The sequence below is a fragment of the Anser anser genome (genome assembly GCF_964211835.1).
Source record: "Anser anser genome assembly, chromosome: 4".
Classification (NCBI taxonomy): domain Eukaryota; kingdom Metazoa; phylum Chordata; class Aves; order Anseriformes; family Anatidae; genus Anser; species Anser anser.
In genome coordinates, this window is record NC_139724.1 from 48,113,917 (window position 1) to 48,138,957 (window position 25,041).

At 43.0% G+C, this 25,041-nt stretch overlaps 1 long non-coding RNA gene across 4 annotated transcripts in view; it reads right to left on the minus strand.

Moving 5' to 3' along the window:
* The window catches only part of LOC310899570, a 42,838-nt gene that overhangs the window by 13,786 nt on the left and 4,011 nt on the right, over positions 1–25,041 (minus strand). For all 4 annotated transcript variants that reach the window (XR_014584395.1, XR_014584396.1, XR_014584397.1 and 1 more), the window contains exons 3-5: positions 12,601–12,690; positions 3,896–4,076; positions 1,274–1,465 (exon numbers count right to left, since the gene is read on the minus strand). This is a non-coding gene — a long non-coding RNA (uncharacterized lncRNA). The remainder of the gene's footprint in view (positions 1–1,273; positions 1,466–3,895; positions 4,077–12,600; positions 12,691–25,041) is intronic.

The window sequence follows — 25,041 nt, forward strand, 5'->3', positions numbered from 1 at the left end:
TAGACTGAGCAAAACAGTCAGGAACAGGCTGTTCAGAATAATCCTGCAGTAGGCAAGTCTTTGCCATTGTTTATGCTTTATTTTCTTCCCTTGGAGACGGTGTTCGAGTCTGGTAGCTGGTGATGGGACTACAGAAAAAAGCCAGCAAGGTATACAGAAGAAGCAGCAAAATACTCCGATACCTACAAATAAATCCTTAACTTTTCAAAAACTGTCCTTTCTGGGGATTTGCTGAGAGTAAGGTTTTATTACTGATTCATAGAAATGGGTTATCCTTAGAACTACTGCAAATGATGCTAATCACCTTTGTTATCCTTTCAAAAAAGGTGCTGCTGACACTTGCCAGACTTACTCTTTTTCCTGTTCTCACTGGCACAGATCAGGAGCAATTGCACACAAGCCCAGCGTTATACCTGCTGCCAGTTTAGCCCAGTAAGACACTGGACACACAGCATTAACAGCTCTAGTAGTAAAATCTCTTCAACACAAAATTCAGACAGAAAACTCTTTTCTCTAGTATCCAACAAAACATGCCCCACCACACAAAGCTGCCTATCTTACTGAGGTCAACGGGCACTAATGGTCCAGGTGCATTACCCATCTGTTTCCAAAACTGAGTTCCTCCTTTCTCCCGGTGTTTAAAATAAAACCCTCTAACAAGGCTTGCCAGGCACTGACGACAAGATCTACCTACATGCAAAGTGTGGTTCTGAGTTTTCTGAAAGATGCTCAGCTGCATTATTTTTCTCTCACTCCTGCCTCTGTTGGTGTGCTTGGAACAAAGCTGAATTAATTCACACCTATATCAATCAGAGGCTTCACAAGTCAGATCCAATGGTGTCAACTGACAGAGCTTGGCTGAATCCAAAGGACCTAACAGGCCTGATGGGAAGATCTTTCCTGTCAGAAACAGTAGTATCACTGTAGTATCTCTGAACACCTATGAGCCTTCATCTGCAGTTTTGAAAGCACTTCGGAGACATCCAGCAGAGCTCTCTGGTGGGGTGCCTTCCTAACGGGAGAGTTCTTCTGACCTTCTGCAGTCAAAGGCAGGGGTGGAGGTGGGCTGCCTCTCACACAGGCAGAAAGGCAGCTGCCTGGGGCAGCAAAATTCTTCCATAACTGGGATGCACAAGTGGCTACAGCCTGAAGAAAGGGGCCAACCATTCTCAACAGATGCCCTCAAGCCGCATCTGAATGGGACTGCTTGTTACAAAACCCCTCATGGCCAGTGATGAGAGGGTAAAGAAGGAGCAAAGAGTTCTCATTTTACCTTCCCATCCTGGCTGAGGAAGAGCAAAGGCAAGACTGTGGCAACATCCAACCTAGTCCGTCCCCAGATTTTCCATATATATGTGTTGCAGCTGGTATAAATTGCAGCAGACCTGTGTCAGGTTCCTTCTGCGAGCCTCGTGAAGTACTGCGTCTTGCAACTGAACTGTGTCATCAGCCAAAGACATCTTCCCTGGCAGTGGAGAGGGGGGAGAGGGAGGAAAAAAGAAAAAAAGGGAAAGCTTCAGGTCAAACGATTGATTACAGTTTTGAATTACAGGGGGCTATTGATTTTTCATTAAACACCATGTACTGCTGTAAAGCGGAAAAAAAGTAATTCATTGATCAGAGCTGTGGGCCATGTTCACTTATTGGCTTCCTGCCACATCCCATTATTCCCAGTTCTAAATGTATATTGAAGTCAGTTCATTCTAATCATTGCCTCCTGTCACCAGAAATGTCTCTCAGTAACTATTAGTTTAATCACCCCTTTCTTACAATGGTAATGAGTGATAATATCCAGCATTATGGCAGATTCATGAATATTATTCATTGTATTACAGCATTGCATTTCACAATGCTCCAGTTAAGGGTCTGTCAGCACTTCCATTACAAAGCCCCCAGGCCTGGGACTTTATCAATCACTCCTAAAAATTTGCTGCTGGCAGAAATAAGGAGCTGAGGGTGTCTCATTTTTGGAGAGAATATTGTTGGAACTGCTCTCTACAAAATCTTTCTGGCCACAGTTTAGCTGCATTAAATGAGTGCTGGAAAGGGGAGAAAAAGGGGGGAGAAAGAAGAGGAACTTTGCCAGCTCAAGCTGCTTTTTCCAATTGATTAAAATGCCATCATTTCAAAAACAGGATGATCTTGCTGTTACATTGGACAGCAATTCAGGAGATAAGCATTCTCTTCCTAGTGCTGACACTCACAGACAGCACTACCATACTACCTTGCTGATAGTAACACTTCAAATGTCAGAACATCTTCTTTGAAACCTTTTGACTTCTGCAGTATGTTTTTATGTATTCTGGCTGCCAGCTTATGTGTTTGATATGTCACATTTCAAGAAAGGCACTTTCTGTATGCCCAAACATTGAAAGCCTCAGATTTTACAAAGTAACTGCTTAGGTAAAGCCTTGTCCTGGGAACCATGACAAGTAAAGCTTTAGTAAAACATTTGTGTTTGAGTCCAGAATCCAGCCTGGAGGCTTACAGGGAAAATGGTCAAACTGGGGGGTTTACACCTATAACCATGGGGACACTTTTCTGTTTCCAGTGACTATCCATAAAGATGTCACTGGAACTACATGCCCTAAAACTGAAAGCAGACTACTATTAATTTCCAAACCCTGAGCTGAACAAGGTTTGCTGAGGTGACTAGTTGCTTCCACACTATTCTCAAGCAAGGAGAGGGAATGCAATAATGCAGGATTCAAAACCTCAATATGATGATATGAGATAAACAAAGCAAAGAGAAATCAACTCCCATCTGCTTGCACCATCAGAGAGCCTGGTCTGGAATACGTAACGGTGACCACAAAGAATACTTTTATAAAAATCTTCAGGGGATAATAATTTTTAAATTATATCTTCTATACTTAAAAAAAAAGTTGCAACTCGAAAGCCTCAAAGAAAAAAAGAAGCAACAGAAACATCACCTGAACATCACCTGGCTGCACAGACTTAGGCTACTTGGGGACTTTGCACAATTGCTGCCTTTGTACTAGTTTTCCAAATGCCAAAGGTATCTCTGATACTCAAGAGCATGTAGTTTAACTTGGCATTGGCTATTTGAAACCACTCTCTGGAAAGCAAGTATGAGCTTAGCATATTCTGTAGGGGGTCCAAAATAGGTACAGAACAAATCACACAAAAAAACACACATACACAGAGTAATAAATCAAACACATTATAATATAAGTAATATAATACTATAAATTATTTATTTATAAATTTATTTTTATTTATTTATTATACTCCAGTGTATGAAAGCATTCAGAAGAGAACAGCTCCATTATAGGAGAAAACATGGAAACAAAACAGATGAGTGCCAAGCTTAAACTTAGCCCTCACACTATTTAGCCAGAATTAACATGAGATACACACTCGTCAGCACTCACAGACCGATGGTGGCATCACTAATGACTTTTGTCTGCCACTGTGAGGGTACACCCTAAGCCACTGAATCCAGTCCCAAACGCATAAAGTACTGGAAGCATTCACAGACGAATCCCTGCACGAGAGCCTTCTGTGACATACATGCAGGCCAAATTTCGCCTTATTTGTTAAAGCTTTAGCTGCTTGCTTTCACCACTTAGTCCCACAGAGGTGCAAGTGCTACCCTTCCATCACCATTTCATCACCATTTCTGTGAACTAAGGTCACCAATTGGTATTCACTGTCACATCTACCACAGGTAAGGGGTGCTCAAGGACAAACAAACAGGGGCAGCCAGGGCAGACTGAAAAGAACTGAAGAACACCATGTTGCCCACTCAAGGAAGAGGGACCACTCTCAATGAAAACATTTCTGTGAAACACCCAAGGGAGTTCTCTTCAGCAGGGGTCCTTGGAAAATGAGTTCCAGCTACAGGCAGAAAAGCAGTATTTCATTTACTTACCCGTGTTTTCTTGCAAGAAGTGTCTTTTGCAATGTGTTCCGATACATTGCCTCTCCCTGAAGCCAACCTCCTGCTGAAGCTCTTCACAGTTTGTTGCGGAGGAGAAGATGAAGCCTGCTAATTCCTGATTTTGAGTCCAGAGCCTGTACTTGAGAGGTCAAATGGGGCTGAGAGTGACCATCTGGACAGGAAAGAAACAACAAATTCCAGCCACAAACTTGCTTTTGTACACTGGTGCTCTGTGGCCGCAGAGCCAGAAAGACAGTTCCTACACACAATGCAGTAAAGGCGGTGGCAGGCCTCTGTAAATAAGTTCTTTTGAGGAAAAAGGCTAATGGGTGGTTTATAGTATGTGGGAATAAGTTAGCAGAAGGCTGCAGGGCTGGCAGTAATCAGGCTAAAGGCATCAGGTGAAGCCCAGAGGGAGCTCTCAGTGGTTAGAGGATACTGTCAGAATAAATAACACTTTTCCTTACTGGACACAGGCACAAAAGAGCAACTTATCCATGTCAGGTGTTTATATGGCTCCTATTATCAAGTAAGCACTTTGCAATCTTCACTGTGTTTACCTTCCCCAAAACTCACAATTGTAACAGCAAAGTCACTGGAGAACAGGGAGTGATATTGCCTGGGTACATTTTGAATATGGCAGTGAAAATGGCACTGGTGAAGCCAAAGAAAGTAAGACCTAGACTGTCAAAGGCAGTTTGGCCTTTACATCCCCCAGAAAATCACTTGAAAGTCAAAGTGAAAAGATCTCTGAGGGTTTTTACTTAAGTGACCAATTCAAGTTCACACAAGGATTCTGCAGCAGAGCAGGATACTTGCCTGCCCTGTCTTCAAGGAAATATTTCTATTGTTTCTGCTAGCACAAGTACAACCCCTATAGATGGGAACGCTTGCTTGGATGCAATTTTCTTTATCCTTCAGAAGCAGAGATGTTCTCCTGGCATCCCGCATTTGCATGGCATTCACTTAACCTTACAAAAAGTTAGAGAGAGATCAAAGCTGTTAGTTTGGCTGCCTGTACATTCCTTGTCTCCCAAAAACCGCCGTGCCTGCAACAGCCAGGTCATTTAAAATGAATTGGTTGATGCTATTAAATCTACACCCTAGGAACGAAGCCCTTACTGGCAAGTCCTGTTTTTTCCTCTAATGTCCGTACCTTGTGCCAAATAAACAGCGTTCATTTCACATCATTTGCAAAGGACAGAAATCCTCCGTAGAGCTGCAACAAACAACCTGCCTCCCATGCCAGTATGTAGTATACATATCTCGGGGTAATAAAGTCTTCATTTCATGCTTCAGCACACCTGATCTAAGGCTTGGATTCAGGAGCGTATTCAACAAGAGTTCAGACTCCACAATAGCTCCCACCTAACTTAAGCGTGAATGCCTCCACATTTATTCAAATTTTTAACGTTCAGACAGGTTTCCCAAGGGAAAAAGAAAATAAGAATCATTCCGACTTTGTACCTTCCACTTCTCAAGTAACTTTTGCACATATTTTTTGCACTGTACCCAAAACTGAAAGAGCACTGATACTCAAGACAACTAAGCTCCAGCAAGCAGTATGGGAACAGGTGACTGGTTGCAAAGAAGGAACCTGTAACTTCAAGAGCAATTTATACCAAATCTTCAGAGCTGACCTCTTCTCTCTCATGCTAGCTGTTTCTTGCAGTGTCTCATCATCAGTCCATGCAACTGGCCTATCAGAGTCCAAGAGGATGCAGAACACCATGAAATATGTGAGTGCTTGTCAAAAGCATAGCCTAAATAGTTACTGTGCCATAAATATAATGTCAACAGCTGCTGTACCTTTCAGTTCAAGGTAAGAAAGAACAGCTGATGTGCTATCAACATAAAACAACAGGGCTCAACATATTGCTGCAGGCCCCAAGCACTCCACATCTGTCTTTACACCAGTGTGAGTTTGACACCCACAAGTTCCAAAAATAAAATACTGTTTGCAAAGGGAATTGTTTTTGCCCTGCATCAGAGAGCTCATACCTACAACAGGGCAGAGAGACGGTACTGGCTTTTCAGGCAGCCATTAAGGAATTCATGTAAGGAAGCATGAGGCAAATATGATGATAATCTCTACAGTGAAGTGCCTGTCAGGATAAGCCTCAGTCCAGCTGGGTGTTTATGCTGGCATATAACCTCAAGCACTGATTTGAAGAGAGCTGCTTGCAATCTTCAAGTTATGCACATACTTAAGCTGTATCCATATACTAGGGCATGCTAAAACTGATTTACTGGACGCTGCCTCACCACACCATTTCAACTAGACTAAATGATGTTGCTGGCCAGAGCCAGCTTGGGGCTCAGCCTTCACTTCACCGCAGATTTCACCATACCTATTACCACCTCAACACAATCACAAACATCATCTCCCCACTCCTACCCTCTTCAGGTCAATGCTTCAGGGCTTTGCATGACGTGAATCTGAACAGGTACAAATAATTCAGGGTACATGTTGGCAGAGCACATCACTCCAGGCCGAGCCTGAAGCACGTAAACCATCACATTAAAGTCTATCCCATACCTAGGCAGCCAGCTGAACTGAGCCCTGAAGTCACAAGAGCTGGAAAACAAGATGGGAGTATGGTCTACTCCATATTCATTCTGCAATGGCACCACCTATTCCGGACACCACTAGCAGGGTCATCGATTTCCAAGGACAGCCCCAGTTGCCTTACTCAGACTTGAACCTTCAGGCGCAAACTTGGCCCTAGGGAACGACTGGAGCAGAAGCAGAGTGGGGCCAGGCACAACAAGCATTTGTGGCTATTAGTGAGCACTGAATATTGCCAACCACTCTGAAATACAAGCAAATACCAAGTGAGGCTTTAGCCAGTTTAGATAATCCTGCAGGGAATACTCCCAGCAGAAACTAATACATATGCAAGCAATAGCAAGCTGCCTGGAAAACCGAGCATTTTGCCTTCATTGCCAGATAAAATGCAACACTTAAATTGCCTTTGGCCTAGCATAAGTGTATTATTTAACATATACCCTCAAAAGTCTGTTCCTGAATATCTACACAGGTTTTATCCTCTCCAAAGTTTCAGCACAGGAGGTCAATATCGTGCTCGGGGTCTGAATTTAGAGCAAATCCTACTGCCTATCTGGAAAAAGTCCAGATTTTTCCCTAAGTAACTGGGAGCACAGCTTGCCCACATGGAGACATCTCTCAGCCCCAAGGTTGTCAGCAGTCCCTTGGGATTTCTTAGCGATATGCAGAATTTCTGTGTTTAACCATCCTGCATTGTACCGCTGTACTTGCATTGTACTCGATCTGCTCGCTCACCCACTCCTGCTGTTGGTGTCAACTCAATTTGTCTCTCCCGCCACAATCCTCTTCAACTCTTGCAGGAGGGCGGGCTCGCTCTCCATTGTGTGATCATGCTGCATATGTTTGTAAAACACTAATGTCCCAGAGAAAGGGAGTGGGTGAAGGCCCACATGCGACATAATAGCATTGCTATGCCAGGAACAAAACATCCCCAAATGAGGGTGGTCGGCAGTACAAGTGGCTATCAGAAAGTCAGTGCAAAATTCAAGAGGCTGAGCACTTTCAATTACGATTCAAATCTGCCATTTAGTTCATCATGTTTATTTAGGCATTAAAAGCAATTTTCCAAGCACATGTCTGTCACATTTAGACACAATGGACTAGCCTGTAATTAGGAAGTATATGACCTCACTGGCTTTAATTGGGAGAAGCCTGCATCCAATCCGTTTACCAGATGATAGAAGGCAACTGGCATTAGAAGGGAAGTTGAGCGTCAGCTGGTAGAACGCACACAATACCTGCTATAATGGCTCCCAATTCATCATCACCCCCTCTACCATCAGGACTTTGTCAATGGTTTCTTCATCAATTTGCTCGTGTACCACCACAAGAGAGTAGGAGACAGATACTGCATGGTGAAGAATGATGTTTATCAGGGGCCGGGAGAGGAAAAATAAATAAAAAAATAAATAGCAGAAATAGCAAATTCTGCTTTGGCAAGGGAGCAGCACAGGCATGGGGCCAAAGCCAGGTCTAGTTGTAGAGGCTATAACTCTGCTAACTTTACACCTGCTTACCCGAGGCCAGAATAGAGCCCATACTACCCACCAGGGCATGCTGTAGCTTAACTGTACAAGAAAAAGACATATTTAGGACTGAAGCATACCCAGCAGAAAGCTATTATAAGGAAAAGTCCATTTGTTGTAAGAAAATGTAACAACAACAACAAAATCAGCTATATATATACCCAATTGCATAGGAAGTACAATTTTGGCCTGGTTAAGAGCTGACAGAACTCTCTCTCTACCTCCATTGAATTTCCAGTTTTTTCCATAATGCTGCACAGATGCTCCTGATTACTGGACAGGCCACATAACTATGCCCCCCACCCTTCCCCAGAGCTCAGAGATAAACAGCTATTGTCAGTTTCAAGAGCAAACCATCACCCTCCAAAGGGATCTATGCTCAGGCTCAAGGAGTCCTGACAACCAATTTTTTTTCAAAATAGGAAGGACAGAGAGGAAAAGCTATTGTGTATAAAAACCCTTGTACCACTTGGAGAAGTTCATCAATGAAAAGCCACTGCAGAAGGGTCTGGGTCTCCAGCGTGAGCAAGTCCTAAATGAGGCATGCAAACAGTGCTGCATAAACACGCATCCTTCTAGCAAAGTCTCTTTCTTCTATTGAGGAGAGCTGACTACTTAAAAAAATGAAGAAAAACACATTCTGGAAGGAAACCCACCTCCTGAAAGCAATCCTCTCCTATCCTGTCTTGGGAGGTTGGTTTGTTTGCCTTTTTTTTTTTTTTTTAATTATCATTGTGGGTTTGTTTGTTTGTTTGTTTGTTTATTGTGACAGCAATAGGACCTGCAGCTCGGCTACATTAAGATGCGGACAAGTCCAAGAGACAGAAGCAAAGAACATACAGAAGAAGCATTACAGAGAAGAGAGACTCACACACACTTCATCAGGAAAAATCTCCATTCACTAAAATCACATCCTCTGAGAGAAATGTTCTGGGGTTGACTTGTCACCTCCATTTGCTTCTACACCTCTAAGAGCAGGTACTAGGTCAGTCAATGCATTTATTTCTCTTGCCTACATTGCTTCATCTCGAAGAAAAAAAAAAATCACAGTTCTACTCCCTGTTCTATAAGCAGCCCTCCTTTTCAGCTAACAGTATCATATCAGGAAAGAAGCAGGGAAGCAGAAAATTCAGAATTTCCGCACCTCAGCATTATCCAATATTAAAAATAAATAAATAAATAAAAATAGATAAATAATCAGAGAGTTGGATAGATTTTACCTCAATACACAAGAAAGGAGGGGGAAATAAAGCTGAAAACTCAGAACCTTTTGCAGAATGAAATTCTCATTTGATTCCTTTTTTTTTTATTATTTTTTATTTTTTTTTAACAAATTGGGCGGAGTTACCACCTCATGGTCACCCTGGAGGAGGGGAACCAACATCCCATCCTTCTGCAAAGCATAAGAAAACCATAAACCTGCAACTCCAGTAGCTGAGGGAAAAGAAAAGCTCAGGGAGAGGAACATTCTCCAAAAGAACACATCTCCAAAGCAGGAGATGGTGTCAGCTTCCTCCCAACACCGCTGCATTGCAGGAAAGCCAAACATGCAGCTGGTTCTGGAGGACTTGGCAGCCCCACACATGGGCCATCCTTGCTGCAGATCCTGCATTTTGAGGGTGCAATACAAAGGATATTCAAAACCAGAGTGGCTGGAAACAAGGTACATCTGTGTCCAAGCTTTTCCTTTCTCTACTTCCTTTCGTCTCCAATTCTCTGTCCTGCCCAGACCTTCTTTTTGCAGAAATTGTCGTTGTTCCACTGACCATACTTGCACAGGATTTACTTCAGACAAGAAATACTTCTTCAATGGCAGCCAGATGTTTTTAGACCAGGTGAAATGCTACGTGCCTAATGTACTTACCCTGGCACTTCAGCCTGTTGCTTTGTACACTGGCTAACCTTTCAGCACAACAGCAAGACCCAGCATTTAACAGAGGTTTTACGAGGTATGGCAGAATATTTACAAAGATACTTTTGCTTCTGCTCAGGTGGGCATAAAAGGTGCTGACACACATGAACAACTAGCACCTCTTCTTTAAAAAAGTTAATGATTTAAGTGCTACGTACCTGCCGCTGCACTGGAAGCTGCTTGTGGTGAACTACAGCACAATGACAGAAGAGGTTCCCAGGAATATGGGATAAACACACTTTGTCATTACTTGGAGAACAGTATGGAAATGTGTAAGCTCATAGAAGAAAACCTCTTGTTTCTATTGGAAACATTCTGTACAGGAAACAAGGGCATTCCCAGCAGACTTCCACCTGCTTGCTCGCTGTCAGACCTTCCAACTGCTTGGTCTTTTGAGGATGACAGTTTTTAATGGGGCAAGAGAGAGAACTATTAATTGGCTCTCATGCTGAAAAACTGGCCTCCAAATAGGCGCCCAAGGCCTGCACTGGCTACAGCAAGGCCTCTTACTTCCATTTGCAGTTCCCTCCTTCATGCCTACATTGAAATTATGCACTTCTCCATATACTTTCTGTTTCATTTCTGTCTGCTCTTGGCCTGCTTCAGTTTTCCTCTGGCATCCCAGCTCACTGTGTTCATCCCATGCTCCTGTCCCAGTTAGCCAGGGGTCGCCCTGAAAGACCAAATGATGAGGGAGAGCCAAGCTGGTTGCTGCAGCGTGCCCAATTTGTATTCAGGGCACAGCCGGGGGACAGGCCCCGGCCTGAAGCCACAGCTTTAGGGATGCAGAGTTGGGCCAGTGAGGGAGAGCAAAGCTGCCTCCTCGCCGTTTCCAGCAGACATAAAACACAATTCCCAACATGTGCCCCTGAGAAAGAGGGGCTAGGGAGTGGAATTAATAGCCACCTAGCATACCGTGTACTAGATTGATGGGCTCAAGAAGCAACTAGAAAAAATAATACTGCATGCAAAGCAAAGGTGCAGGAAGAGGCTTATTGTGTTATTTGTGTAAGAGGAAGGGAGCAGGCGATGGGCCTCGAAGGCCTGCAGAGCAATTAAGCTCCCGTGATGTTTTTGGATAGGCAGGGCTGGCCGCGGCTGCGACTTGTGTGCAAGCCCGCGGACATGGCAAGCTCCTCTCCGGAAGCCGCCGCCGCTGCTCTGACTCGGAGGCATCGCCTGCGAAAGCTGTCAGCACCAGAGCCAGTTATTCGACAGCGGAGATGGTGGCGGAGGGGGTGGGGACGGCAGCGGGTGGGCTGTGCCATGCACAAATGCGTGCCCAGGGGCTGGGGGGCCTAGCAGTGTCAGGAGGGGGTGCCGGTTGCAGGAGACACAGTGCCTGGCATTGCACATGGCTAAAGAGTGGAAGAGTACATCATTTCTTTCAACTCATCTTGCATTCAGCCAGCTGCATATAAATTTCCCTCTATCTCATCAAGCTCTCACTGTTTGGCCTCCTCTGACTGATATTGGCTCATCATACTTAATCTAGGGTGAAATTTCCTCGTCTGAGCTAAATTACTCGCAGCCATCAAGGGAAACGATATTTATTTTTCGTGGGGCTAATGACCTGTCCCCCGGACCCACCCACTGATGGTTATTTACTAGGGCCCAGATGCTTGGGCTCAAAATGAGTGCTAATGTCAGCGGGGGCCATTTCTCATTCAGGTCTCTGATTGAATTGGAGCGATCCCATTGACATTGACTCTGTGACTTTTAAGGCCATTACCCTCAGCAAGAGATGAACCTCTCATCATTGCTCCAACACTGACAGCTGATTAGCGACAAATTACAAGCGGGAAGAACCGAAGACTTCGTTGGGTGAGGGTGGGAAGCGGGGGGAGAAGAGGAGGAGGGATTCGGAGGAGGCAGGGGAAAGCGCACGGTCGGGGAAGGTAGAATAAGTAGCAAAGGAGTAGGAAGGAGTGGGAGGAGAGAGCGCCGCTGAGACGCCGATGCAGCCTGTTGGCACTGGTACTGCTCCGCAGGCTTTCGCTGAATGCAGAACAGGGCTTGGAGCCAAAAGTCGGAGCGAGCCAGTGAAGATGCACACCGATCTCAGGGGCTTTGAATGTAAGGGCCAGGAGGAAGAAACTCCACTTGGGGTCAGCGAGTGAGGAACAGACAACAGGGCCAAGCCACAGCTGGGTTCCCCAAGTGCCACCCGAGGGGACAAGCAGAGAGCTCAGGGGCTATGCTCAGATTCTCGCAGGAACCGCTAGTCCCGTGAAGACAGAAAAATCTCCAGGAAGGCAAAAAGCTGTTTCTATGGACCGAGAGCTCCAGGACCAAGTATGGCTCTGCCACCAGCTCTCACTGCACTCCCTCTGCCAGTCCCCTCACCTTGCTGCCTTGGTTTCCCCGCTAGGGAGCTGGGTGGTCACAACTGACACCAACCCAGGCAGCATCTGCCTACAGCTATCAGCCACCGATGCTGACACACAAAACACTTCCCAAGCTGATGAAAAAGCTGCCTGACAGCCCCACTACGTGTTTCAGTCACGACCCTTGCATTTTCAGTGTTCCTAGTTAGAGGGCAATAAATAGCACAAACACAGCCATAAACAGTCACAGCACACCGCCATCGTGACATATTTTGCCAAGCACAGCAAGACCCTGGTTTCTTCTTTTACTGTTATTACAGAACCTAAGGATAACGTTTTGAATAATTCTGGGCTGCACTCACAGTTTTGTTTCTAACCACAGAAATGGATCCGCTCCTGATGTGAACCACAGCTGCCGGCCAGTAACACGCACCAGCTTTCTGTATCAGCTTCTGCAAGAGAAAGGAGTGGATGTTATGATAAAGCTACCAGAGAAAAAATCTATACCTTAAAAATGCTACCCACTGTGGATACGGTTCTTCTTATCTGGATGATTTGTGATGCAGACTTGGCTCCCCCAGGTAAAAGGGAATATTTTTAGTGACACAATTAATATAAATGGAGCCATCCTGAAAGGCATTACAAGGAGGCTTGTTGCTCTGCAGTCCTGCATAAATAGGCTTGGAGATGCTTTACAGCTCACAAAACACCAGGCCCATTTAAGAGAACAAGCAGCATGAAATACAAACAGAGAAAATGCTTGCGAGGCTGAACTGCTACAGTCACAAGTGCCCTCCCTGAATTAAAAACTGGCTTTGGACACTTGGGCAAACAAATGCAGTATGCCTAAGTACAGCCACAGCATGCTGTGTGAGCAGCTGAGCTGTGATTTCTGGTACTCGAGATCTGAAAATCCAAATGGAGTTTCAACAGCAGCCACGTTTGTCTGAATCTCACCCCTCATCTGAAGACAAGTTGCTATGAGGGAATCTGAGCTTGTGGCCAAACCTCACCTTGCTGCTCCTTGACAGCTGTATCTGGAAAGTCTCTGTCAGTGTTTCTGAGCAAAAATAGCAAAAGCAGTTCCATTCCTCTCCCGTCTCCTATCCTTTCACCCTGCTCTCCACACCATTTCTTTTACTGAGCTCAGGAAAGATATCGCATACTCAGACACCCTAAAAACCTCTGGGGACTTGGCAATGCGCAACGTATTGGACTAGCTGTACAACTCACTGTGTTTTATGGAGTGCTTAGAACAACTGTGATCTCAATTACGCTGATGCAAGTCTAGAGCTAATCCATTCACGTACATTGAGCCAACCTGCGGCAGAGCTGAAGGCTCTGCAATCAGATTTGGCTCGTGTTGACAAATGGATGCATGCTTTGTTACAGTGACTGACTAGCAACCCCAGACAGCGCTCTTTACATGTTACAAGCCCTCTCCCACGTTCTGTCATGTGTGTTGAACACTTGGTGGCTTCCACAGAATATCCTACAAGAGAACGCTGGTTGCCATTTTTACGTGAACATCAGCCATCGCAAACATACCAGCGTGAAAGATGTACTAGGGTATGAACGTGCATCCTCTTGGCAGCCCAGGTCTGATCCTGATGGGAAGTTTCCTGGAGTATGGCCTATGTTTTAAGACATCCAAGTAGCAAAATTTCCTCCTAAGGCTGCACCTCTGTGGCCTCAGTCCTCACTGAGATTCTCCCCATTGGGAACTCAAAAATCTAGGATTGTCCCTTCCTCTTATCTAATTTCAATCTATCCACAGCAGCCCATCAGTATGCAAGGAACTCATGTGCCCCTTTAGCACCTGTCAAACTTGTGTTGAGAGAAAGCATTGCCATAAACCCTTTTCCCAGCATTGCACACTTCCCCTCTCCCGAGGCAGGACGATGTGTGCCTGGAGCAATCTCCACAGAAATCAAAAGTTTCTCTGAAAAAACAGACTGGGTTTTATGAGGTTTTTGTTTGCTTGTTGGCTTTTTTTTTTTTGGTTTCTTCTTTAAAGTGAGGACAAAACAGATTGACTAACATTCAGTAAGGTCAGAACATTCAACTGTTCTGGTGTAGAAGAATGCTTACACCTTCCTATTTAAATCAATCTTTTCTCAAAAATAGGACAGAAACGGAGTATCATTTCCCCTGGGAATTCAATTCCTCAACACATGTAGTCCTGAGGAGCTTTTGTCCTCTTTTAGAATTGAAAAGATACCTAAGTAACTGAAACACACCTAGTTGCCACTTGACCAACAAAACTCTATCCATTCACTAACTGAAGCATCACATCACTTTGTAGTCAAACTACACATCACTTTGTAGTCAAACTACACCTCAGAGCATACAAATACTGCAAAAGATCTTGCATCGTACCTTAAAAGAAAAATAAATGAATAAAAAGGAAAAGAAGAGTTTTCTTGTAACACAGTCTGCAAAACCAAAATGAAGCTTGCCAGTCTTTGGTCTTTTGAGCTAAGCTGACAGGTAAAAGCAGATCTAATTTCCAGCTCATAAGCAGCAGCAGGAAAGAAAAGCTGATGGAGTGCCTGACTGCCTGTGTGAGCCGCACAGTTGCTGGGGTGGGCCTGTACGACCACGCATCCAAACAGGCTAATGTTCCCCTTACCAGCCTGATTGGTCAATTTGGATGACATATTTTGGGCATCTCTGCTTACTCAGTGACTGCAACTTGTACACCGTCCACAAATCCCCATCTGCATCTACAGATGGTCCACTTTTTTTTTTTTCTTCCTTCCTTCATTGTGTCTAACAGCTCTTCAGGGTTGCAGAAAAGAGAGACAGAGATGTGGTTTTACTGTACCCTGCTCCAGAAGCCAGGTAGACATTAAATTCAACTGACGTAAAGAAAACTGAAATTCTCAATCTGCAATACTGTTTATTCTGCGCCGAAAAAACTAGTTCTCCAGTTCCAGCTCTCACACAAAGCACAATATAGCAGCAGCATCTAAACACTAACAAACATTTGCTGTGGGACAAAACAACCAAAAAAACCCTTCCGAGTTTTTAACTATGTGACATTCATTTTTACTTTAATATTGCATGTACTTTATTCCACACTTTGTAAAATGTTCTCTTTTTCTGTGCCTTATGAGGCATGACAAGATCTACTCAAATCTGGGGATACTTGACAAATGCTGAATCATCTGGTGAAGTGCTACAGGGAAACCAGGCTCGTTTTATCCATGCTGCAAAATATCTACCTGTTTTCACATTTCCCCATTCATAACTGTTTATTTTTTTCTTCACTGAGAAGAAAATACTGATACACCAAAGATTAAAAAAAAAAAAATTGATTCATCATTCATTTTGTTTTATTTTGCTTAAGTTGTAGTGAAATTGTATCAAAAACACAGGAAACAAATCAAATTGGGAAGACTAAAGGAACTTGTTCTCCATGGGCATATACTCACACATACACTGCTTATTCTGAAGTCAGAAGTTGATTTACCTGTACGGCAGTACCTAACGTTGAGCAGTTAGTGCTGTCAACCAAGTTATTTTCAAGACTCAGGGCTTTTTGCCTATGAATTTAGAAAAAGCATTTACTAGGACCAACCCATGCTGCCTTGCTACATCCTCACTCCTCTTTCACTCTGGAGAAGGCTGAATTTGCAACGATCTTTGCATGTACATCCTCCTGCAGGATGCCGCTGTCACTACTGAGGTACGTTTTTCAACTATCATACATTACATTCCTTTACACCACAAACATCTTTTCCTTCACCATTTTTCAGTATATACCCTTGGAAGAATTCTGCATTTGTAGGGGACCACCTTGAGCAGCCTCAGTGAAATTTAATTTACATTGATTCAACCCTGAAAACACACCTCGTGATATTTTGCCAGCTGGGCCCCAAACTATTATTCCATTTTTAAAATGCAGACCATTTTGGTTTTAATCACACACTTGTATTTTGAGTTGGGTGCACTGTAATCCATGGAGTTCTGTAATTTTCCACTTCATTTATTTTGGATTTAATGAGCTGGTAATAATGTATATTTCCAGCAGACTGCCTGAAATGTGGAGCAGAAAGTCACAAAAGTGAAGAACTTAGGGAGGGAAAATTCCTGCCTGAACTTCTGTGGAAATAAAATAAACGAACACTAAGACATGAAATATTGAAGAGAAATGTGCCAGGTACCACTGCGTGAAAGCTGTGGATAAATGCTGATTTGATTTCTTTTAAGTACTAGTTAATATCGAAGAAGTCAGACTGCACCTCAATACAGCACCAATTGCAACCACAATGTTTAACAGCACAGGAGAAATGCTCTCTTCAGCAAAGCCTTTGGTCCAGTTCTCATTGCAATTGACCTGCAAGGGCTCAGAGGAGTGTCCAAAGTCAGGCTCCTATCTTTTACCTGGGCAGCTAGGCAAAGGGTTTGATTGTCTAGGGCTGAGCAAGCAGCAGCTCTCAATGGGATCTGAAAATTAGGTCATTTAATTAGATTCTAAAATATGTGGCACTACTACTTATCTTGAAGCATACCCTGAAGTACATACCTATCATTTCTTTCAGGGGTCAAAGATACCAATTGCTTTTCCTCTACTTTAGAAAAGTAACAAAGTTTGATCACAAGTACTAGAAAAAGTTTCCCGTGTTAAATGCTTGTTTCTGTCATGTTTGTGCTCTTCTGCTCCCTCTGGCCATGCACAATTGATGCTAACATGTCATTAAGCCACTGAAATGTGTTTGTTTGTTTGCCAAAGATAGCAAGGATTAAATATCTACGAAGTGGTTGTTCTTCATGTGAAAATACATGGTGTACACCCTTGTTTAACTTTAGAATTCAATACGAAAATCTGCATCGTCTGGTATAGCTTTGTTTTAAATTCAGTAACAGGTTAAAATCAGCTCTGCTCTCTATTCTTTGTCAGTCCCACCAAGAAAAGAGGAAGTATTTACAGCAGCTATGCTAGACAACCATGCTCCCTGTGAGCATGTACAAACCAAATTGTGATTTCAGCATGGCTACTCCAGCGAGGATCCGGCCTGTTCAGCTTGTGTCATCTAGGTTTCAAGAGGAAACTTGGCAAGGAACCTTGCCTGTGTCTTTAACAGTGAAACTGTTTTTAAGGACGATGTGTAAAATACTAGTTTAAATGCTACATTCACAGTCCTGCTCTGCAAACTGTAAACACAAGCTGATTAGCCCAAGACATTTTCCCCAATAATTAGAGTCACTCCTTTGTGTTTAAAAAAAAAAAAAAAAAAAACAACAACCAACAACAACAAGCACCCAACACACACCACACACACTTAAGGAAAAAAATTGATGTGGAATATTTTCAATGCTCTGCATAGAGCTCTATGAATAATGTGGCTGTGCTAATTGGTACCCATTAGGACAGGGAATCAGAATCCCACTGCCCCAAACAGACTGCCTTTTCCTGATAATTATAATGCTAGGAAGCAAACCCCCAACAATTTCAGGACTAATCACAGAGAATATTGTATATAGTGTAACATTGTATTATTCCAAAAGGTAATGAAATTCCAGGAAACATCAGATGCAGCAGGTACATGAAGATAATTTTGTTTTTATAACCAATTTCAGGCAGATAAATACTAGAATCCTTTCCAATTTTCCCCCCATGAAACTAAAGTGTCACTGAGATTTACAGCCCCCTCAAGTTCTCTTTTCAAAGGAACATTCATTTACATAAACAGATAATCCCAGATAAAAATTTCCATTAGACAAAGGTGAAATGGATCAATTTTCTCTGCCAAGACAAATCTTAAATCTTGAACAGATAGGGTCATTATTACACCAGGCCCATTTCAGAAATAATGTATTAAAAAAAAAATCATCCGATAGCAGCCATTTCCAGCTTTCCAATTATCTTTAAGAAAAGCTTATTCTGTGGACAATAAAGCACATTACTGCACAATATGATACAGTCCATAAAGATCACAATGTTTTATGAAAGGTTAAAGAAAGCTCAGCACATTTAGGGGAATGTCATAACCCACAAAGTCTTTCAAGACTTAACTGAACCCATGCGCAGGCTGTGCAAATATTGTGCTACGGTTTGCAGTGCTCCTCTCTTGGTATCAAAACAGTGCTCTAGGAAGCATATGCCACCCTGGTTCCTCCCTGGAAATCAGGTATCCACATGCCATAAAAATAGGAGGTGCTTGCACAGCTCTTCTTCCTCTGGGGACGAAGTTAATTCATCCGTCCTTTTTTTACGTGCTGGGGAGGAAAGCACAGTCGCTTAGGAGCACTTACCAAAATGTGTGGTCCATCTGCCCTTGTCTTCAAGACCACGTGGTTCTCCTCAAACCATAGGGATGTTTGACCACGCAAAGGCCACCGTCTGTCTCACCCTGCACATTGCCCTTCCATCTCCACCTCTACCCTCAAGCCAGTTTTGGCGTTAACAAGGCAGAAGCAAAAGCACAGCCTCTCCCCAGCCTCTGACCACCCGTTGGACCCCTTGCTCCCACACAGCCACAGCCCTCGGTGCGAAGGCAGAGCAGAGTGACTGGCAACCCTTGCCCAACACTGTGGGGACAGAGAGAGGCAAGGCAGTGGGGCAGGAACACCCTCCTGCCGCCGAGACACTGTGCTGCTCTCAAGTGCCACACAAGTTTGTCAGGCCCCCGGGAATGGGGTTTATGAGGGGTGACAGCAGCGAGGAGGAAGTGCCAGAAATCACTGCCTAATAGACACGGCCATCAAAGCAAAAACAAGCAGCAACATAGCCGACTCCTGTTTTCATCTAAGAGAAATCAGATTTATTTGCCATTTAACTATCTGTTCCTTCCCAACATCACGTGCGCAATGGGGAGAGCAGTTACAGGGGACTGAATGAAAGCTGGCTAGTGGCAAGAAAAGAAATCCAGGAGAGAACCTGCAGAAGGCTTTGTACCAGCCAGCACCGAATCCAGCCCTACAAAGTGCCAAGTGTTCTCACAAATTAAGGTGATGAGGCTGCACAAATCTCTCCAAGAGCTTTTGAGACCACTGCGCTTTAGGTCTGTGGATGTTCTGTCACTAACTGTGGAATACAAGAAATGAGAATTACCCGAAATGAAAAGCAAACCAACCTGCATACCTGGACATGCTTTTCCAAACAGTTTTCCACTGTACCACAGTGCACGGCCAAGTTATTTTCATTTCTTCGTTAAGGGCAACTCAAGACCTTTGTGTGACCTGAACCCTATATGGCTCTCTCCTGAGAGGGGTCCTCATTCAGTGACTTTGTCTCTCACGTCTTCCACCCTATCTTTCCTTTTCATGTTCTTCTTGGGGTTCTTCTTTTGAACTCAAAGCCCTGATGAACAGAGGCTGTTTGCCTTTACAGCGGCTAGCACTCAGGGTGCCCAGTTTCCTGCCTGCTCATCACCACATTAGAAAATGCCACGTTGGTGGAGTAACTGCAACCATATTTGTTTCTGAAAGGGAGTCCACCATCTCCCTTTCTAAGTTGCAATAAAGAGGTGGACCTGCACAAGGAGTTTCCTAGGAGTTTCTGTTCAAGGCTCCTCTGTTTTTTCTTCTTTTAGATTTTTTTTTTTTTAAGACTTTGACCTAAAGGTCAGTTTCTTCACAGGAGCGATTGACTCAAGCAACTGCTATAATAAAGACTGGTTATGGTGCTCCCTCTGGGGCTCCATTTCCCAAAGCTGTTATACAGCGGTTGTATTTTTGAATCCCTCAGGGAGAAAGTTGCCCCATTTGCAAGAGAACAGCTGGAGCTGTAGGAGTATTCAAAGGGCTAGCTCGTTGTTCTGTAAGACAACTAAAATTCACAGAGAAAACATTTATACTTGTGGCAATAACATTTCTCTATTCAGTCTACAGTTAGCTACCAAAAACAGAGACATAGCAAATTGGAAAGGAAAACCTACCTATCTGGAGTGCCTAAAAGCTGTTAAAACAAGTCAATGTATGACCAGTAACCAAAAGTTTCTTCCTACACTGCCAGAAGTGCAAATACCTTTTATTGACACTGAAAGAAAAACTTGACATTATACAACCACGTAATTGTAGTGTTTGATATAGCTGTGTATCCACTGCATTAGCTAGTTGACAGCACTGATGCTGAATAAAACTATACATGCTGTAAAAAATTAACACTACTCTGAAATTACATCTGGTCAGATTTTTCAAGCAAAGTTTGTGCTTCTCTTTCTGTCCTGTATAAACAGGATAAAAAAACTGTTGCTTTCTTTTAGAAGTCAAAAGAAATTGTGAACTATTAAAAGAATCCCTTTATGCAAAATATCTGAATGAGTAAAGGGATGCCATCTGTTTTAAAAAAGGTGATGTTCTGTAAACTAAATAAATGCCCCAGTGGTGAATTTAAATAACTACTTTAAAATAACCACAGAAAAGATATCTGTTCTATCCCACTATAAATAGCAAAATGCTCAGAAACATCAAAGTTCCTTTTCAACTTTTAAACTCTCTTAGCCCGTGTTGAAAGGATTATTACAGTTCAAAGAAGATGCAATAAAGTAAAAGATAAATCAGAACCTCACCTCTACCAACTCTTTTTCAGATATCAAGACTCTGTGGTTTGGGAACGTGTAAGCCTTTACAAGAGGTATGCCCTTTCTGAGAAGGACGGAATTTTTACCTTGCTAGCAGGTTTGTACAGGGGAGAACAGATCTCAAAAAGGATGTGTGATTTACGGACCATTGCACAAAAGTCACTGTGGAGGAAAGACTTGGGTTGCACAAATAGGGGTCACTGGATCATCTTTCACCTCTATATATGGTCCCAAATGCTTCTGAACAAAACAGGCAATTGCTGTTACTGAGAAATGCAAACCAAATCAAATCACAGGCTTTTCCTGTGATCCAATGCAACTATGGAAGATCAAGTTGGGGTCTACTATGCTTCACGATGCACCATTATCACCTGAATTCGGATTGGCTGAAGACGCAGGAATCACGTGGAAAGAAAAATAATTTTCATTTTTGAAATTGTCAGGCTATGTGATTAAAGCTCTCCAGCACAAAAATCAGCATGGGTTGAATAACCAGACACTTGTGGCTCTCTAGAATACAGTAAATACCTGTCTTCATAATTTCACAAAGTTGATTCATTTATAAGGTGCAAAAAATCTTCCAAGTAGAGCCATACTTTCTTTAACTGTTATTTGAAACTTTGTTAGTGTGCGGAAATAGTTACTATTGCAATAGCTGCAGTATCAGTCATAACATCTAATGATGTGGAGATTGTTGCCTTATAAAATTCACAGCTGGGTAGCTACATGGCTCAAGGCTAAAACCTATTTTAAAATCCAGTGTTTTAGGAGGGAGGGTGTTTATTAAAACATTTTGCCTATTAAAAATATATGACACATCATCGGTCATTCCATGTGATGCAGTGCCAGCCCTTTTTTAGGCAGTCCACTTGGGATAACTGCTGAAAACCTGGCCAGCCTGTTTGAAAAGTCCACATCCTAATCATTTACTAGTCCATCAAAAAAAAAAAAACAAAAACAAAAACAAACAAGCATTCCAGCAGCCTGAAAGAAACTCACCAATGCCCCTCGCACAGCGTGCCCAGAAACTTGCACTCACATACAGCCACAGTGGGTCTCTTCCCACTGATTGACGTTCAAAAAGGGAATAACGCTTGATCCGCTTGTGTCAGAAGTTACACTGAAATAATGAGGCTGCAGCTCTTTCAGGGGTGGAGTGGTGAACATGATGGAGAGAGAAATGCCAAAACACATTCTCTCAGTGATTTCACGGTATTTGGCATCTGTTTCCACGAGTTGATGTGTATCTTAAAACTTGGAGAACACAAGGACAAAGACTATGAGGCTAAACAAAGATGAAAACTGCTGTCTGTTCTACCAGGCACCCCTCTGCATTGTGTAAGGACAGCCTTTAAAACTTCACAGTAAGGATCCCAGCTTTCACGGGTGAACACCAAACAAGTAGTCCCGCACAGAGGTCAGTGGGACTACCAGACTGATGGATTCTGTGACAGAGTCCACCACCCAGTCCCACGCCAGAAACAGCTACTGTGTCTGCAACCATTGTTGGAGAGAACTATCCAACTAAGAGGACTCGCTCCCTGAACTGCTGACTGAGCTTCTGGGAATGAAAGGGCAGCTGAGGAGTATGAGAGTGAATGCAGATTAGCCTGAGTGAATCCACGGAGGGCGGCGTCACCTCAGATCAGAGGAGGCGATGGTGGTCTGTTCCATCTTCGCTATGTCACACGCAGCCACATTTTTAACTGAGGTAGAGTTACCTGCTCTTCCTACCCTGTATGCAGAAGAGAGAGCCAAACCCAGAAGAGACCCAACAAACCAGATAGCTGTTAAAATGTTTTCCTGTAGGGGTTTCCTCAGGGAAGCTCAAGGGAGAGATGCACACAAATATATCCTAAGGACCCAAGAAAACACAGCCCATCCAACAGGCCTTTGGTTTTAAAAGGCAGAAGTTAAACTTATGCTTTGGACTAACCCTTCAGCATGAAGAACACAATGTATTATGCTTTAAACAAAAATGTCACCACTGCCGATATCCAGGAAAATAACCCCAACCTCATTGCACGTCCTCTTGTATGACAAAGCATGGATGCTGTTATTCATATTCATACTGTACGAGTGTTCCCAAAATGTCAGCCTTTCCTAATGATACTAAAGTGATTGGAAATTAAAGTGCAGTTCTGGGCAGGAAAGGGACTCTATTTAAAAAAGAGAGAGACAGACAGAGACCGTGGCCATTGCCCATAGCTGTTCCTAACTGTCTTCCAAGTTCTATCTATTAACTAAGCTTATGTACAAAAGCCATTTTTTTAACTACTGTCAGCACTGCAGAGCCGATACGGCAGCAATAGAGCAAGCTGTTCTGCCTCATGCCTCATCAACATTTCTCACAGTCTGTATCAAAGCATGAACATTAGCAAATTCAGCTGCCCTTCAAACTTCCAGCACCAGTCAGGAGAAAGCATCTGTGGCTGTTCAACTCCTTGCGAGGCTGACAAGGGGGTTGAAAAAGATCCTAGCTTGCCAGAAATGCCCGTAATATCCAAGCCCAGTTGTTCTCCATGACACATGGCTGTAGGACAAGCAAGAGAGCTGTTGAGCTCTGCTCGCTTTCTATCACTCCATAATATTCAAGCTTCACTCCAATTACCAGTCAAAATCCCTCCCCAGCAGCACAGATCAGTGGGTTAGCTGTAAGCTTTCATAACTCACTAATATCATTCAGCATGTCTATGGGAATCAGAAGATGTTATGGAAGTGGCACACTTGAAATGGTTGCAAGATCACTTCCTAGAGACACAGCAGAAGCTAACAAAATAGTGGCTTTAGTGATGTGTCTGTTACGGAGTAAAAAGCTTTCAATCTACCAGTCACTCAGAAAAAGGCAGGAAATACCGTCAGAAGGCATGCATCAGTTTTGCAGACTGTAGGAAAACAAGAAACAGAATAAAGATGAGCTTTGGGTGAGAGAAGCAGCATTTAGAAGTCTTATGGCTTAAACGTGTACAGTATGAACAGGGAGTTACATCTCTGCCTCATTTTACCTAGGTACAGCTTCCGAAGAAGAGACTATTACCTTTAAGATACAGAAAAAGGAACAAGAATATAACAGAATTCTAAAGGTTGGTCAAATCAAAGTGCTCTGCAATCACTTTTGGGATATGCTTAATGATTCTTGTATGACAGACAAGATACAGCATGAAACATGGTTTATGAAGCAAAGGAAGAATGATGCAACTGAAGAAGAACAGAGAAAAATTCACGCAAATCCTTACTAGACTGAAAAGATCTTGCATGGGCCTTGCTTCCTGCCTGATAACTACAGGAAAAAAAAAAAAAGCAATTTAAATATGTATAATTGATGAAATAAGCAAATTATTTCATGGGGAGAAAGAAAAGAAAATAACTCACCTAACCAATAGATCAAAAAAAAAAGATATTCAAAAATAAAACATTAATGACAATTTCAGTATTTTGCCACTTATACCTTACTTCATTCTTCATGGACCTCCCCGAGTTTCCTTAAAAAAAAAAGTCTCCTCCATATATATTTGCACTTAAAAGTCTTGATGACATCAGTAAGTGAGACAGGCAATGAGCATGAGAGGGGGATTTTTATTTGTGTATCTTCTGGAAGACACACTTTCATGGGATTCCAATTTTAGTAATCAAGCTGACCGTGGAAAAACTAAAATCTCCTAAGACCGACTAAGTAGCAATGGGAAAAAGAGTCCTGGCAGATGGGCAATGATACACACAACACAGCCTGCGAAAGCAAGACAATTGTTTCCTCTCTGATTCCCAAATTATTCCATCCCAGCGTGTTTTTGGAGGCAGGGCAAACCTTTCTTTAACATCTCAAATTCTCAAACCATACCACTGCTACTTAGCAGTGATCTTGGCATTTAGCAACCGTCAAGAAAACATCATGATTTGCATACTCTCATCTTGGCAGATGAAGGAAAAACAAGACAGAAGTAATGCGTTAAATGATCAACTTAACTCTTACGGCTCTGAAGTGACACTTCTTTCTCTAGGCCTATCCTTCATTTGACCTTGAATTTCTGATCAAGTTGAAGCTCCACTACCCTCAATGCTAGTCCATAGAACTGCTGTAAAACAAATCTCAAATTGCCACAAAAGGCCACAAATACCAATGTCTCATTATTCACAGAGGTTCAAGAGTAAAACCTGCAACTGCATTTCCTTTGACTAATTACAGGAACTGTTTGAAGATGGCTGCCAGTCTATATGCCTAGGTAGACAGTTTGTTTCAGATTCAAATTTTCTCCCAGTCTGAGCTTGAGAAGT